General features: G+C 42.4%; 1 pseudogene; it reads left to right on the top strand.

Annotated features, from left to right (window-relative positions):
- Window positions 1-10,579: 10,579 nt before the first annotated feature.
- On the top strand, window positions 10,580-12,849 carry LOC136626554 (uncharacterized; annotated as a pseudogene).
- The last annotated feature ends 4,741 nt before the right edge of the window (window positions 12,850-17,590 follow it).

Here is a 17,590-nt window from a genome sequence, read left to right on the forward strand (position 1 = left end):
ATCAAGAAGCTGTTTCCAGATATGATCCACACAATGAAAAACGACTTCAGGGTAAAAAGCAAGTTTGGCGTAAAAAGGAAAATTCTGGATTTACATATGATCCTGATATTTTATATGAATGTGATCGATCTGTCACTATAGGAGGTATGGAAACTGTTTGTGTTTTCTGTGAAGCTCTAAAGTGGAAAGATGAGACTCCTGGAATGTGCTGTTGTAGTGGTAAAGTTCAACTTCCTCCATTTAGAGACCTACCCATACTTCTTAATTCCCTTTTCATAGGGGAACATCCTGAAAGTGAACACTTTTTAAATTCAATCCGAAAATACAACAGTGCTTTCCAAATGACTCCTTTTGGAGCTAAGCAGGTTGTGGAAGGAAATTTCATGCCTACCTTCAAATTTCAAGGACAGGTTTACCACTTAATAGGTAGTTTATTGCCATCTCCTGAACATCAGCATACGTTTTTACAAATTTATTTTGTCGGTGATGAAGAAGAACAAATTAATATAAGATGTAAAAATGCATCTGTTGTCAATCCTAATTTGATTCGACAGCTTCAAAGAATGCTTCATGACTGCAACCCGTACATTAAAGACTTTAAATCTGCAGTGGAAAGTCTACCCAGTGATGACAAGGATCAGTTTCAAATAGTCATTCATGCTGAAAGAAATCCTGTAAATGCTCATAAGGGCTGTTTTAACAAACCTACAGTCAATGAAGTTGCAGTCATCATAGTAGGCCAAACATTTGAAAAAAGGGATATTGTTTTATAAGCTACAGACAGCAAACTTCATAGAATCAGTGAAATTCATCGATCATATGATGCTTTACAGTACCCAATTATGTTTTGCTATGGAGAAGATGGCTATTCCATATCTCTGCCTCAGGTACATCCTACCACGAAACAGCCACTTAACAAAACAATCTCAGCTTTGAATTTTTATGCGTATCGTCTAATGATAAGACAGAATAAACAAAATCACATATTCCACTGTAGATCTTTGCTTAGCCAGTTTTTGGTGGACATGTATGCAAAAATAGAAACATAGAGGTTAAATTTCATCTGAAATAACCAGAAAACATTGAGAGCAGAAAGTTACATTCACCTCAAAGACGCCATTGATAAAAATGATGCAGATATAAGACAGTTGGGCAAGGCTGTTATCTTGCCATCGTCATTCACAGGAGGACCACGGTACATGCACGAACGTACCCAGGATGCGATGACCTATGTGCGTCACTATGGCCGTCCAGACTTATTCATTACCTTTACGTGTAACCCAAAATGGACAGAAATTACAGAAGCTCTACTGCCCAGGCAGAAACCCCAGCATCGTCATGACATCATGTCTTACCTGCTCATTATTTAGCTATTCAATTACCTCATTAGCGTACGAGCTAAGCACAGTCTTAGGTAAAACAAATATAAAACACGAGTTTATTCACTCTTTAGTATATGAATGTAAGTGAAACAGTTAATTAACATATAGGCATTGAGATCACATGGGTAACAAAGATAAGCATCAATACATCACCGGATATTGTAGCATCACTCCGCAATCGGGGGATCTCCAGGTACGATTGTCAAGAGGATCCGGGAGAATGCTGACAGATGTCAGCCACAACACGAGTCCCAAAATCCTTCTGAAGATCACCCTTATTTATACTACTGTTTGGTTATGTAACATATTCGCTTCTGCGCAGTATGATAAAACACGTCATTCTTAGATAAATAAAGCGGTGCACGTGTTTTGGCAATATATATACTACTGCATAGTTTCTCTATGAAGATATCCATATCTGGACAATATTACTGTGCAACATCCCGTAACTATGAGTCACTGTAACTGGTCTTTTACTAGACCATATATGTCCAGAGCTTCTGTAGAATACCTCAAGCAAGTTAAAAATAGTATGAAAGCACTCAGCAAGTAGTTATTTGATTACCTTCTACCTACACCTTTATTGATTACCTTCTACCTACACCTTTTGACACAATCTCTCAATCAATCATGTCTCAAACGTATCACAATCGGTCCTTAATCATTCACTACTTGCCGTATGATACCATTAAAATTTGGGGTCTTCTACAGAATACCTTATATGCCATGAAACAATTCCATAGCGATAAAAGTATTACAACTATGGCCAATGCCAAAACAGGATGTATTAGCCAATTAAGAGTGGTTTGTGCAGATGATGAATATCCCATAAAGATGTCATACCAATGGTGTGACGTGGCATCAGCAATAGCCGATCCCATCTTTACAATTTTGCCAGCTATTACAGTAGTACTTAAAATATGCATTGCCAAAGATTTATTAAGCAATTTAATATGTTGCTGTACGTCTTCTGTGTCTTCTAACAACTTTTTGAATTTGGTCAAATTTAGATCCCAATTTGACACATTTAAAGGCAGTGGTTGCCAATTGACAGCCACTGTCTTGTCTCGTTCAGGTAATAACACAAAGGTCTCATTTTCCCAAACAAGTGCCGATACGTTTCGCAAGCATCCTGAAAATGGGACAACCATCCCAGGTACAACAGGATAATTACTTGCCAAACATACCTCCTGTGGGGCTATTTCAACCATCATCTTAAAAGTGAGTGGCAGCACAGTCCATTCACATACATTGATCGTATTTTGTAATAAACATGGTTCATAAACAGCCGATTGGACCTTGCATATGGTCCCCTCTAATGTATCATCACACAATGATAAATCATGAGTTCTATTTTGGTCATCAATGTAAATCCCGTTAAATCTAGGTACCCAGAAATGCATATCTTCTGGAACACCTATAAGTAAGGGGAGAACTACAAACTTACACATCACATTCTTTTTAGTAACATTGTATATGAATATGGTCCCTTTACATAATATATCATTGCAAACCATTTTCTGCGCCTCCAACTGTATCCAATCAGTCTCAGTTATAGTCTGATTGAACACGGTCCTCCACACCTGCTCATTGCCAGTCATGAGCATAGTTTGAAGTGTGTTCTTTTGTTGTTGCTGATAAATGGTCTGCAAGGTACATATTGACCAATTAACATAGTTAGATATGTTAGAATTTATTTCATATGAAAACTTATTAGATGCATCTTGCAAATCAAGCATTATTGTGTCCACATCCGTTTGCATACTAAAGGGCTGCCATATAGTGGGCATCCAGTTAGCCTGCAATGTGAGCACATCTTTAATACCACTTCCCGCGTTATGCATTCGATTAGCTAAAGTCTCTATATCAAAACCATTAATAGTCCCAGAAAGCGCTCCGTAGCCTCCGAGTAAGGTATCATACCAAGCTCGACGGGAACGCTTGGTAGGACAAGTCCTTGAGGGTGAAAACTGCACGGAAGCTTGTATAACAGTCTTTTGAGCATCTCGTCCCACCAGGCGACAGGTGGATGGAACCCTTTTTATATGTCCAGGATCTATTTTAGAAGCATTAATGTTCACGAATACCAGGAACTGGCCCCACATGGCCCGATTCTCGATCTCCGTTGCATTCCCACACGTAATTACTTCTGTCTCATTTAAGGGAAATGAAAACTGCACTCCCGTATTTGTACAATTCTGAACATATTGTATCACCAGGGAGTAATTGAGATATGGCAACTCTTTTGGTCTCTGACAGCAGGACACTTTCACAAGTGACGTAATGTTTATTTGTCCCGTTGCCTTATGCAGAGCATATGAAGGACGGTAGGTCGAACTTATATGCGATAATGGATTTCCACTCCAGATAGTCCCATCAAAGGTAATATTCACGATATAACATTTCTGGTTGGCTTCACAAGTGAAGTTGTCTTGCTTCCTGGTTCGGGTTGAATTCCTCCAGCCCCACGAATAGTCATTCCTTCCGGTGTCATTGACGCGGATCCCTGGCGTCCACGCATCACCTACTGCGAACACCGAACACATGACGCCAAGGATTCCAAAAATGATTATGTGATTCTAGAGAAGGCAAGGAAACAAGCATTATTCCCGCAAATAGCACTTTTCTTGTGGGACATATTCCCATTTCTCTACTCCGGGTCGCATAATAAGCAAAGTTCGTTCTTTCCCCACAGCAATAACCTCTGCCGGGGAGGGCGGTCCTTGGTGATTCTGAACCCATATTTTGGCCCCTACATTAGTAACATTAGTTGAGCCAAAGCCTTTATCTCCTCTTACTGTAAGTTCAGTGGGAGCCGTCCCTTCTTCCACTTGTGTCAGATACACTGGTATCAATAGCAGCTGTGCCATGCGCTCCTTTTTTCCTATTATCAGAGGATCTGTTCCTAAATTTATCATGATTACTTTAATTTCCCCCTGATAATCTGCATCTATGACTCCCCCTAGGACTACTGCACCTCTCAGAGCAAAACTTGATCTAGTAGCTATCTGCCCGAAGTGATTCTCCGGGATCTTGCATCCTAGCCCTGTGGGAATAGTACTCACCTTTCCTGGGGCTATCACCACCGTATCAAGAGCGTATAGATCCAACCCTGCAGCGGCAGGAGTGGCTCTATAAGGTGCCTGTGCATCTGGATTAATTTTCCAGTACAAGATTGTCTCTACCTTAGCTACATCTATACTGAGATTGGGTGTTAGCATGCGCATTAAGGGTGTCATAGAATCAGTGATGGGCCTGTTGTTGATGATCTGTAAAGCAGCAGTCAGATTATCTCTCCATTGACCATATTTGTCGGTCTCAGTAAGCTTCTTCAGGGTAGATTTTAATAACCCATTCATTCGTTCCACCAGGCCCGCGGCCTGTGGATAGTAGGGCATATGATATACCCACTCTATGTTGTTTTTACTGGCATACTCTTTTACCTGATTTCCGGTAAAATGTGAACCATTGTCGGTCTGGATCTGCAGGGGAGTCCCATAATACTGGGTAATAACTTCCAGAGTATGTAAAGTTCTCCATTGTGTTGCTGTTTTACATGGGAATCCCACCATCAGACCTGAGAATGTATCTACTGCTGTACAAATATACTTACATCCTCTGCTCTCAGGGAGGGGCCCTACAAAATCCATCTGCCAAATCTGCGCTGGCAACTGGCCTCTCCCTATGTGTCCCATTACTGTATGAGGCACTTCTCGTTTTTGAACATGTTGACATACTGGACATTGCGCGATTACTTGTTTGATCATGTCCACTGTCAATGGGATACCTCTTTCTTGTGCCCACCTGTAAGTGGCCTTCTCTCCCAAGTGTCCACTTTTTTGGTGAGCCCAAACAGCTGTACCTTGAAGCCATGCTTCCTTTTCCTTGTCAGGTTCTTGTACGGCAACAGAGATCGATGCTGGAGCATCTGCTTGAGAATTAAATAAACGTTCCAATGAGTCAAGAGGGACATGAGCATCAACATGAAACACAGTACTTTTGGTACTTCTAATGAATTCCTCTATATCTTGCCAAAGCTCCTTCCCCCACAATTCCTTACCATGAATGTTCCAATCGTTCTTCTTCCATCCCATGATCCAAGTGGCCAAACCATTGGCAACTGACCATGAGTCCGTATACAAGTGACATTCTTGCCCTTGTTCCTGCTTCAGAGCTAAGAATACCGCACAAAGTTCTGCATATTGACTACTCTTACCCTCTCCCTCCATGACCAACGTCTTGTCTAATTTTGGATTAAAGGCTACACTTTTCCATCTACGCCTTCCACTGATATACTTGGCCGAACCATCCGTGAACCAAGCATGCTCTTTTTGGGAGTCTGTCAACTCAGAGTAAGGTATTCCCCACTTTACTGGGGATTCCTCCATTTGTGCTACTGGTGTAACCTGACCATCTGGAGGGATATCAGCTATCTTTTCATGCAGGGCAGCTATCCCCCCTTCACCTTTTTTCGCTCTTTCTGAGATGTACCATTTCCACTTAATGATACTCTGCTCCTGGGCATGTCCTATCCGGTTGGACTTTGGATTAGATAATACCCAGCTCATGATGGGTATTTGCGGCCTTAGAAGGACTATGTGTCCTGTTGTCAATTGTTCAGTATCCACCAGGGCCCAATAACATGCCAACAGCTGTTGCTCCAGTGGAGTGTATTTTTCTCCTGCATCTGGTAATTTTCGATTCCAGAAGCCCAGTGGCACTCTTTTGCCCCCTTGCTTCTGCCACAATGACCAGTTTGCATACATATGCTGAACTGATACATGAAGTTCTATCTCACCATCTTGTAAGGGCCATAAATCTACGGCCTGTTGTATGGCTTCTTTTACTGCCTCAAATGCAACCTGTTGTTCCTCTCCCCACGTGAACTCGTACTTCTTGCGAGTCACCTTGTAAAGAGGAGCAAGAAGCTGCCCCAGATGCGGAATGTGTTGTCTCCAGAAACCAAACAATCCTATGTAGGATTGTGTTTCCTTCTTGTCTTTTGGAGTGGGAAAATTTAAGATTTTCTGCCTTGCCTTAGGGAGAATCTCCCTATGGCCCTTATTCCATTGAATTCCTAAGAATTTCACCGTCTGAGAGGGGCCCTGCACCTTGCTATCATTTATTTCCCATCCTTTTTCTCGCAGATGATGTAACAATCTGTCCAATTGTTTCTTTACAGATTGTTCATCCGGTCCCTGAATCATTATATCATCGATATAATGTGAAAACTGCATTTCTGATGGTAAATCAAACTCATCCAAATGTTCTGCCACCGTCCGGTGACAGATGGTTGGACTATGTATCCAACCTTGTGGCAATCGAGTGAACGTATATTGACGTCCTTGCCACGTAAAGGCAAACTGATCTTGCGCCTTTTCTTCTATTGGAATTGTGAAGAAGGCTTGTGCGATATCAATCACAGCGTACCATTGTCCACTATGACTTTGGATCTGCTCCACAATTGTAATGGTGTCTGGGACAGCTGCCGTCAAGGGAGGTGTTTGTTTATTCAACTCCCTGTAATCGACAGTCATCCTCCAAGACCCATCACTCTTCTTCACAGGCCATACCGGATTGTTCCATGCTGTGGTTGCAGGCCTCACAACCCCAGCATCGACCAAATCCTTAATGGTTTCTCCTATTTCCTTGTGACCTCCAGGAATTCTGTATTGCTTCATAGCAACCAGCTTTCCTGCAGGAGGGATATGTACGGGAGGCATTTTGACCTTTCCCACCGTAACTGGACAAGCTTTTATCCCTATTTTCCTTACGCCAAAGGCAAACTTACCATCTTCAAGGTGTAGTGTCAATCCTTTCAGAATATCTATGCCAATTATATATTCCGGAATAGGTACTACTAACACCGTGTATTTACGTAAGGGCAAATTGCCCAATTTCAAAGTTACCTGTGTCTGTACTCCTTCGGTAACTTTTCCTCCCAATCCTGAAATATTAACTTTTGGACCTTTAAACTTTTTGGGATTTCCATAAATCAGAGTAGCCTCCGCCCCTGTATCTACTAAAGCTGGGACCCTTTGGACATTACCCCCTTTCCAATGTATGGCTAGCGGGACGTAGGGTCTGTCATCCCGCCTAACCCAGACAGGGGCTTGGCTTGCTACCTATGCGGAATCAGAATCTGATTCCTCCAGGAGCGGAGCAGATGGCTTCAAATGGTCCTGCACTTGGGTAGCTACCATTGCAGCCATCTCCTTCCATGGATAGATCTTTTGAAAGTCCTCCCATTCTAATTTCCTAGGCTCTGAATTAGTGACCTGCTTCTCTCTCTTTTTAGAAGTTTTTGGGGCCACTGAATCTTCCCTTTTATCCACCTTTTTGTTGGATAATACCTTCTGTTTATAAAGACGCCACAAATCACCTGTATCTTTTCCATCAATGGCGTCCTTGGAGACTCCAGCTTTCAGGAGAGCCTGAAACATATCTCTACGAGATACCCTTGGCACTCCTGAATCACCAGTCCCCTGGGAACTAGGATTCCTAGACCTATCACGATCTGTTCGTTTTTCCTCTCTATCCCAGTTTCCCATATCTTGCAATTCCCGCATTCTAGCCACGACCGCAGACATTGGCTCATTAGTCATGGATAGAAGTAGGGTCATCATCACGGCTTTATAAGCCGGAGGTGCAGTCTTAATTAAACGATTTCTAATTCCTGCTGTCAGCCGAGTCTCCAAATAATCTTCCATATGCTCGATGATAATTAATGAGACCCTCATAGCTTCCTCCTTCAACCTTTCAATGCCATCCCTGATAGTGTACCAAGGTTTGTCATTGATTGGAATGTCTGCCTCTGTTGGGAATTTATTAAGAAACCCATTGGTTACTATATTAAACAGGGAAATAGCACTTTCTCCTTGATGATTAGGAAAATATTCTCTAAAATTTCTACTGATTACTGGATCTCTAGTTAGAGTAACAAATCTCATTGCATCTTTTGGATCCAACATTACCCCAGTCGCCCCGTGCTCAAATAGACGGACCAACCATGGTATGTCAGATTCCCCAGGCTTTTGCCTAAATCTACTCAGTATATCATCAACTTCTGACTGAGAAAAATCCTCTAGGGTAAGCCTGGTGCGCCTATGTGGCACCAATTCTTCTTGCACCAACAGTCTCCCATCGGCATCGTACATATAGTTTCCCTGATCGTCATACCTGGGCAACCTTTGCCCATCATGACCTAGGATAGGCTGGGTATCGGGTCCATATTCAGTAGTTTCCTTCCTTCTGCTAATGGGCTGGGCACGTTTTAAAGCGGGTGGATCAATTATTGGATTGGGTGGGTCTTCCCAATCCCCCTTATGCCAGTCCTCCTCCCCCGAAGAAGATGAGGAATCCCATAAGTCTCCATCCCACTTATCTGGGTCCCAGTTCACAGAAGCAGAAGCTATAGCTTTCAATACCTTTCGCTTATCAACTTTACCTTTACGTTTCTTATATTTATTCTGAGCAACTTTTACAACAGCCTTTTCTGCAATATTCTGATAATGTTCTATTTTTTCCTTTATCAGCCTTTGGTTACATTCCAACACCACTCTCTTTCCTTCAGATTCTGCTAACTTTTGTTCCGCCTGATTAAGTTTTCTTATTAGTTGGGACTTCTTTTTATGGATATTCCTATAGGCTGAGGCCATTACCCAATTTCTCCTACCCAACTGAACTGCATCACCTGCCTTGGCAGGGGTCTCCTCGAGTACCTTAACAACATCGAGGGGCTCTGAATCTTTTAGCTTACTATCCCATGATTCTGCAAGCCCACTATGCATCAACTCCTGAGCTAATATATCATAGGGACCCTCGGACCAGCCGGGGATGTCTATTTTCTGTTCAGATTTAACCTTTTTTGTTCTTTTTGTAAACATATTGTTGTCTTATTGGCAAAATGCCAATTGGTGAAATTTTGCACAGAGGTCTCCCTTATTGCGAGACACCACCCTGCAAACTGGCACCAATTTCCCAAGTCCTGTCTCAAAGTTACAGAACTCCGAAAGTTTTGGCAACGTGCCAATTGGTGAAATTTTGCACAAAGGTCCCGCTTATTGCTAGACACCACTCTGCAAACTGGCACCGATTTCCCGAGTCCTGTCCCAAAGTTACAGAACTCCGAAAATTTTGGCAACGTGCCAATTGGTGAAATTTTGCACAAAGGTCCCGCTTATTGCTAGACACCACCGTGCAAACTGGCACCAATCTCCCAAGTCCTGCTTCAAAGTTACAGAACTTATAAAATTTTGGCAGTATGCCAATGGGTTCAACAGGGACTACTTACTGCGACTATCAATGTGTATTTACTATTATTACTCTATCATTTATCAAAGCAAAGTTATAACCATTTGAACCGCTTGGCAATGGGCCAAAAATCTAATATGGCGACAGCAGCCCCCCGTGCACTGAGAAGCACTGTCACAATACCAAATTATACAGTAATATAACCTTACCAAAGACAACAATATATATATATATCCTGCCAGACTACGCCAATTTATGTCTTACCTGCTCATTATTTAGCTATTCAATTACCTCATTAGCGTACGAGCTAAGCACAGTCTTAGGTAAAACAAATATAAAACACGAGTTTATTCACTCTTTAGTATATGAATGTAAGTGAAACAGTTAATTAACATATAGGCATTGAGATCACATGGGTAACAAAGATAAGCATCAATACATCACCGGATATTGTAGCATCACTCCGCAATCGGGGGATCTCCAGGTACGATTGTCAAGAGGATCCGGGAGAATGCTGACAGATGTCAGCCACAACACGAGTCCCAAAATCCTTCTGAAGATCACCCTTATTTATACTACTGTTTGGTTATGTAACATATTCGCTTCTGCGCAGTATGATAAAACACGTCATTCTTAGGTAAATAAAGCGGTGCACGTGTTTTGGCAATATATATACTACTGCATAGTTTCTCTATGAAGATATCCATATCTGGACAATATTACTGTGCAACATCCCGTAACTATGAGTCACTGTAACTGGTCTTTTACTAGACCATATATGTCCAGAGCTTCTGTAGAATACCTCAAGCAAGTTAAAAATAGTATGAAAGCACTCAGCAAGTAGTTATTTGATTACCTTCTACCTACACCTTTATTGATTACCTTCTACCTACACCTTTTGACACAATCTCTCAATCAATCATGTCTCAAACGTATCACACATCACAAGTCGAGTTTTCCATCTTAAAGTTAAAAAGATCATGAGTTTGTTAACCAAAGGGAGTCTTTTTGGAAAGCCCAGATGTTACATGTATTCTGTCGAATGGCAGAAACGTGGTCTCCCTCACATTCATATTTTGTTATGGCTTGAAAATGCAATCACACCAGACCGGATTGACAATATAATTTGTGCAGAGATACCAAATCCAAAAGAAGATCCTATTCTGTACAACATTGTTAAACGTAATATGATACATGGGCCATGTGGAAACTTCAACACACATTCCCAGTGCATAAAGGATGGCAAGTGTTCCAAAAGGTACCCCAAGCCATTCCTCAATGAGACCCAGACTGGTGATGATGGGTATCCGAAGTACAGAAGAAGATCACCAAGTGAGGGTGGGTTTACAGTAACTATTGAGAAGGCTAAAGGGACTTGGGTACTTGATAACAGCTGGGTAGTTCCTTTTAATCCTGTTCTTCTCCGCACCTTTAATGCACACATCAATGTTGAGTACTGCAATTCTGTCAAATCCATTAAATATATTTGCAAGTATGTGAATAAAGGTAGTGATCAGGCCACATTTGCAGTGGAGAATGAATGTGATGAAATAAACATATACCAGACAGGTCGCTATATTAGCAGTTCTGAAGCCATTTGGCATATTTTTCTTTTCAAATCCATGAAAGATTCCCTTCAGTAATGCACCTTGCGGTTCATCTGGAAAATGGGCAAAGAGTCTATTTTACTGCAGATAATGCAATAGATAAAATTAACACCCCTTCAAAAACTACTCTTATTGGATTTTTTGAACTGTGTAAGGTTGATGGCTTTGCAAGAACCCTCCTATACCACGAAGTTCCTTCATTCTATTTATGGAAAAAAGATAGATTTGTTAGAAGAAAACAAGGAACATGTGTTATCGGATATCCAGGAGTGAAAAAAGACACAGTTCTTGGTAGAGTTTATACAGTGCATCCAAATAACTCTGAATGTTACCATTTGCGACTGCTACTGCATGAGGTTCGGGGCCCCACATCTTTCAGTCATCTAAAAACTGTTGATGGTGTGCTTCATCTAACATTCCAGTCAGCATGTAAGTCACTCGGCTTACTTGAGGATGACAGTCATTGGAACAAAACATTGGAAGAAGCAGCTTTGTCTGATTCAGCAGTTCGGTTGAGGGAATTGTTTGCTATCATGGTGGTCTTTTGTCAGGTGTCTGAGCCATTGCTGTTGTGGGAGACTCACAAAGACAATTTCTCTGAGGATATCATGCGGCAAGTGCAGAGACATAATCAAGAAATAAACATACAAAATAAAGAGCATATTTATAACAAGACCTTGATTTTGCTGGAAGACATCATTCTGTCTTTGGGAGGTCGAACCTTACAAGAGTATAGCTTATCAGAATCAATACGAACTGATGACATTTTGGAAAACCGAGAATATCTGAAGCAAATCAATTGCGATGTTGCAATACTGAAAGACACAGTGACAAAACACGAAGCATGCCTTACTGATGACCAAAAGATTGTCTACCATAAAGTACTACAAAGTGTTGAGTCTAATTCCAACAAAGTCTTCTTTTTGGATGCATCAGGAGGAACTGGAAAAACCTATTTGATAAATTTGTTGTTGGCCAAAGTAAGGAGCACAAAAAACATTGCAATTGCTGTAGCATCCTCAGGCATTGCTGCTACACTACTACAGGGAGGAAAAACATCACATGCCACCTTCAAGCTGCCATTAAATTTAAATCGAGTTGAAGCCCCAGTCTGCAGTATTTCGAAGCAGAGTGACATTGCACGAGTACTCCAAGACTGTAAACTTATAGTGTGGGATGAATGTACAATGTCGCATAAAGCCGGAATAGAGGCAGTTGACCGCACTCTTCGAGATCTCTGTAACAGCAACAAACTTATGGGAGGAGTCACAGTGTTGTTCTCAGGAGACTTCAGGCAAACTTTACCTGTCATGCCTCGAGGTACTCGTGCTGATGAGGTCAATGCTTGCCTCAAGAGTTCCTTTCTTTGGCCAAAAGTAGAAAAATTATCTCTTTCTACAAATATGAGGGTTCATCTGAGGGGTGACATCAATGCCGGTGAATTTGCTGATCTGTTAAAAATAGGCAATGGAGATCTTAACAACATCCATAGCATCCTTAAGATCCCACCAAACCTGTGTACTACTGTCAACTCTGTAGACAGTCTCATAGCAGAAATATATCCTGACATTAAACACCTCAGACAGAAACCTGCCTCTTGGCTATGAGAAAGAGCATTGTTAACGCCTACAAACGCTTCTGCCTCTGAGTTAAATCATTGTTTGTTGGAACGTCTTGGTGGAAGTGAGACTGTTTACAAGTCGATTGACTCAGTTCTGAACAGTGATGATGCTGTCAACTATCCTGTTGAGTTTCTTAATACACTGGAGCCGCCAGGAATGCCAGCTCACCGCCTTACTCTCAAGGTTGGAGCACCCATAATGTTGTTACGGAATTTGAACCCTCCAAAACTGTGTAATGGAACAAGGCTGCAAATAAAGACATTGCGGCCGAATGTTATTGAGGCGACTGTGTTCACAGGCTGTGGTGAAGGTGAAACAGTGTTTTTTCCACGGATACCTATAATCCCTTCAGACTACATTTTTGAATTTAAGCGACTTCAATTTCCCATTAAATTATGCTTCGCCATGACTATTAACAAGTCGCAGGGGCAGTCACTGACAAAGGCAGGTATAGATGTGAGACGGGGCTGTTTCTCGCATGGACAGTTCTATGTGGCATGTTCCTGAGTTGGCCAGCCAAGTAACCTGTTCATACTGGCTCCTGGGGGTGAAACAGCCAACATAGTATACAAAGAGGCCCTCACCACTTAATACCATTATTTGTTTTCTATTTGTAAAATTGATGAAAAATGTGAAGTTTTAAATGTTTCTTTCAAGCAAAGTTTTAACCTTACCTATGTTGAGAGTTAGATTCCTAAGTTTAGTATTTTACATTCATATTTGTTATTTACAGCAAAAAACTACCTTTTTAGTTTTAACGAGGAATTATTATTTCCTTTTAAAATTCAATTGTTTTCTTATTTGTTTTTCACAAATCTTTTTAGTTTTATTTTTTATTTTATATAAAGGAAACGTCGCATGGTTACCTCCACGTGGTGTTTCCTGGGTAACGCAAAGAACCATGCAAAATGGTGAACATAATTTTTTCCTCGGTATCTCTAAAGTAACGACGACTTCATAAGATTTTCTGTGTGAACATCAGATGGTACCATCAGACCAGTACCAAATTAACTCGGGCGAAGCCGGGTATATCAGCTAGTTATATATATAGATGTGCGCTCTTGACTACAGTTCCTCCAGCACTTTTTGCTCTGGAGGGGGAAGCTCCTAGCAAGCTTGACAGAGGTATAAAACCATCTCGTCAAAAATTTGTAATGGGATTGCACCAAACCTGCTGAGAGGGTAGACTTATTAGACCACTCAAAAGCTCTCACTGAGCTGGAGAGAACTCTTGTTTCAAATCTGATTCCCAATTTATGAAATGTTTCCTCTTCGAGGTCCTTATATCTCCCGATAGGGCATTATATAATTTCCTGGCCTTTAAACCTTGGGCAGTGGTGTGCTTGGGGAGGATAGACCCCAAACCTTCAGGGAAGACTAGGTCTCCCATCTGATTTTTCTTTAAAAATGATATGATTTTGATAATATGGGAAATATTCATTGTCTTTTAGCCCAAATTTCTCTTTAACCCTGTTGAATGTAAATACCCCCCCCCCCATGATGTCAGAGATGTAATCTAATGTTCCTTTCGCTCCATCCTCCAATGCTTAAATCTTGTATAAAGTATGTGCGGGCCTCTATTGGCAGTTTAAGGGTTTGGTTTCTCGGGGAATTTTTGAATTTATAAACATATGTATTCCAAGCTTGCGGAGTTGCTAGCATAGGTGATGACGTGCTTAAAGGGGTTGTCCCGCGCCGAATCGTTTTTTGTTTTTTTTCAATAGCCCCCCCGTTCGGCGCGAGACAAACCCGATGCAGGGGTTAAAAAAGAAAACCGGACAGTGCTTACCTGAATCCCCGCGCTCCGGTGACTTCTTACTTTCCTGGTGAAGATGGCCACCGGGATCTTCACCCTCGGTGGACCGCAGGGCTTCTGTGCGGTCCATTGCCGATTCCAGCCTCCTGATTGGCTGGAATCGGCACGTGACGGGGCGGAGCTACGAGGAGCCGCTCTCCGGCACGAGCGGCCCCATTCAGAAAAGAAGAAGACCGGACTGCGCAAGCGCGTCTAATCCGGCGATTAGACGCTGAAAATTAGACGGCACCATGGAGACGAGGACGCTAGCAACGGAACAGGTAAGTGAATAACTTCTGTATGGCTCATAATTAATGCACAATGTACATTACAAAGTGCATTAATATGGCCATACAGAAGTGTATACCCCCACTTTGTTTCGCGGGACAACCCCTTTAAACCCCATCAAAGGGGAAAGTTCAGAATACAAAGCCCCAATCATGTAGGCCTTGAGGAGGGAGTCCAGTGATCTATGATTATTTAAATATTTTCCCATAAGGCTCCAAGTTGGTAACTTGAGTCCCTCAGCCAAGACGAGGCTTGATTTAGAACAGTCGCCTGATAGTAGGAATGTAAATTTGGAACTCCCAATCCTCCCTGCGTGCGATGTTGGAATAGAGTCTGGGCTGCTACTCTAGGCCGCTTGTTGTTCCAAATATATCTCATCAATTGTTTTTGGATCCCCAATATGGTGGATTGTGGAATGCGGCAGACTAAGGTGCAGAAGAAGTATAGGATATTTGGGAGTATTAACATTCTATAGAGAGCAATTCTCCCAAACCAGGAGTAATCCTTTTTCTCTATTTGGTCCAGGTCTTTTTGAATGCACAAAAGCAAGGTCTCCAAATTAGCTGGCACAATCTTAGATAATGGGTAGTGCAATTTTATGTCCAGATAAGGGATTTCAGAACTCCCTCTGGATTAGAGATGAGCGAACACACTCGTCCGAGCTTGATACTTGATCGAGTATTAGGGTACTCGGGATGCTCGTTACTTGAGACGAACACCACGCGGTACTCGAGTCAATTTAATTTCCCTTCCCCGCATGTTTAGCACCATTTTCTAGCCAATAAACATGCGGGTAGGGCATTACTACTTCCTGCTGTGACGTGCTAGCCCTCTGCCCGCCAACAGCAGTGAGTGGCTGGCGGGATCAGGTGACCGCTGAGTACTTAAACTGGTCCTGCCCACGGCTCGCCTCAGACGCATGCTAGCAGAGGTTAGGGAAAGTGCGGCTGCTGATATAGGGAAAGTGTTAAAGTAGGATCCTCCCTTCAAGAGCCCCAACGGTCCTTCTTAGGGCTACTCCTCATTGTGTGTATTATATATTATGTATTATATATGTATATCTGGGCCTGTGCAGAGCATTTCAGCTATACCGGTCTATGTCTGCAGTGCCTTAGGCAGAGGTCTCATCGCTAAATAGTACGCAAATATTTCCTGGGCACCTGCAGAGCATTTCAGCTAGACTGTACTGTGTGTGCAGTGCATTAGGCAGAGGTCTCATCGCAAAATAGTATGCTATTTCCTGGGCACCTGCAGAGCATTACAGCTAGACTGTACTGTGTGTGCAATGCATTAGGCAAAGGTCACCCTCTCATCGCTAAATAGTACGCCAATATTTCCTGAGCCACTGCAGATCATTGCAGCTATACCATTCTATGTATGCAGTGCCTTAGGCAGAGGTCTCCCTCTCATCGCTAAATAGTACGCAAATATTACCTGTGCCACTGCAGATCATTTCAGCTATACCGTTCTATGTGTGCAGTGCCTTAGGCAGAGGTCTCCCTCTCATCGCTAAATAGTACGCAAATATTACCTGTGCCACTGCAGATCATTTCAGCTATACCGTTCTATGTGCAGTGCCTTAGGCAGAGGTCTCACGCTCATCGCTAAATAGTACGCTAATATTTCCTGGGCCACTGCACATCATTGCAGCTATACCGTTCTATGTGTGTAGTGCCTAAGCAGAGGTCTCATTGCTAAATAGTACGCAAATATTTCCTGGGCATCTGCAGAGCATTTCAGCTAGACCGTTCTATGTGTGCAGTGCCTAGGCAGGGGTCTCACTCTCATCGCTAAAAAGTATGCTAATATTTCCTGGGCCACTGCAGATGCTTGCAGCTAGACCGTTCTATGTGTGCAGTGCATTAGGCAGAGGTCTCATTGGTAAATAGTACGCAAATATTTCCTGTGCCACTGCAGATCATTGCAGCTATACCGGTCTATGTGTGCAGTGCCTTAGGCAGAGGTCTCATCGCTAAATAGTACGCAAATATTTCCTGGGCACCTGCAGAGCATTACAGCTAGACTGTACTGTGTGTGCAGTGCATTAGGCAAAGGTCTGCCTCTCATCGCTAAATAGTACGCCAATATTTCCTGAGCCACTGCAGATCATTGCAGCTATACCATTCTATGTATGCAGTGCCTTAGGCAGAGGTTTCCCTCTCATCGCTAAATAGTACGCAAATATTACCTTTGCCACTGCAGATCATTTCAGCTATACCGTTCTATGTGTGCAGTGCCTTAGGCAGAGGTCTCACTCTCATCGCTAAATAGTACGCTAATATTTCCTGGGCCACTGCAGATCATTGCAGCTATACCGTTCTATGTGTGTAGTGCCTAAGCAGAGGTCTCATTGCTAAATAGTACGCAAATATTTCCTGGGCATCTGCAGAGCATTTCAGCTAGACCGTTCTATGTGTGCAGTGCCTAGGCAGGGGTCTCACTCTCATCGCTAAAAAGTATGCTAATATTTCCTGGGCCACTGCAGATGCTTGCAGCTAGACCGTTCTATGTGTGCAGTGCATTAGGCAGAGGTCTCATCGCTAAATAGTACACAAATATTTCCTGTGCCACTGCAGATCATTGCAGCTATACCGTTCTATGTGTGGAGTGCATTTGGCAGAGGTCTCCCCCACATCACTAAAT

Source organism: Eleutherodactylus coqui, chromosome 4 (assembly GCF_035609145.1).
Source record: "Eleutherodactylus coqui strain aEleCoq1 chromosome 4, aEleCoq1.hap1, whole genome shotgun sequence".
Lineage (NCBI taxonomy): Eukaryota > Metazoa > Chordata > Amphibia > Anura > Eleutherodactylidae > Eleutherodactylus > Eleutherodactylus coqui.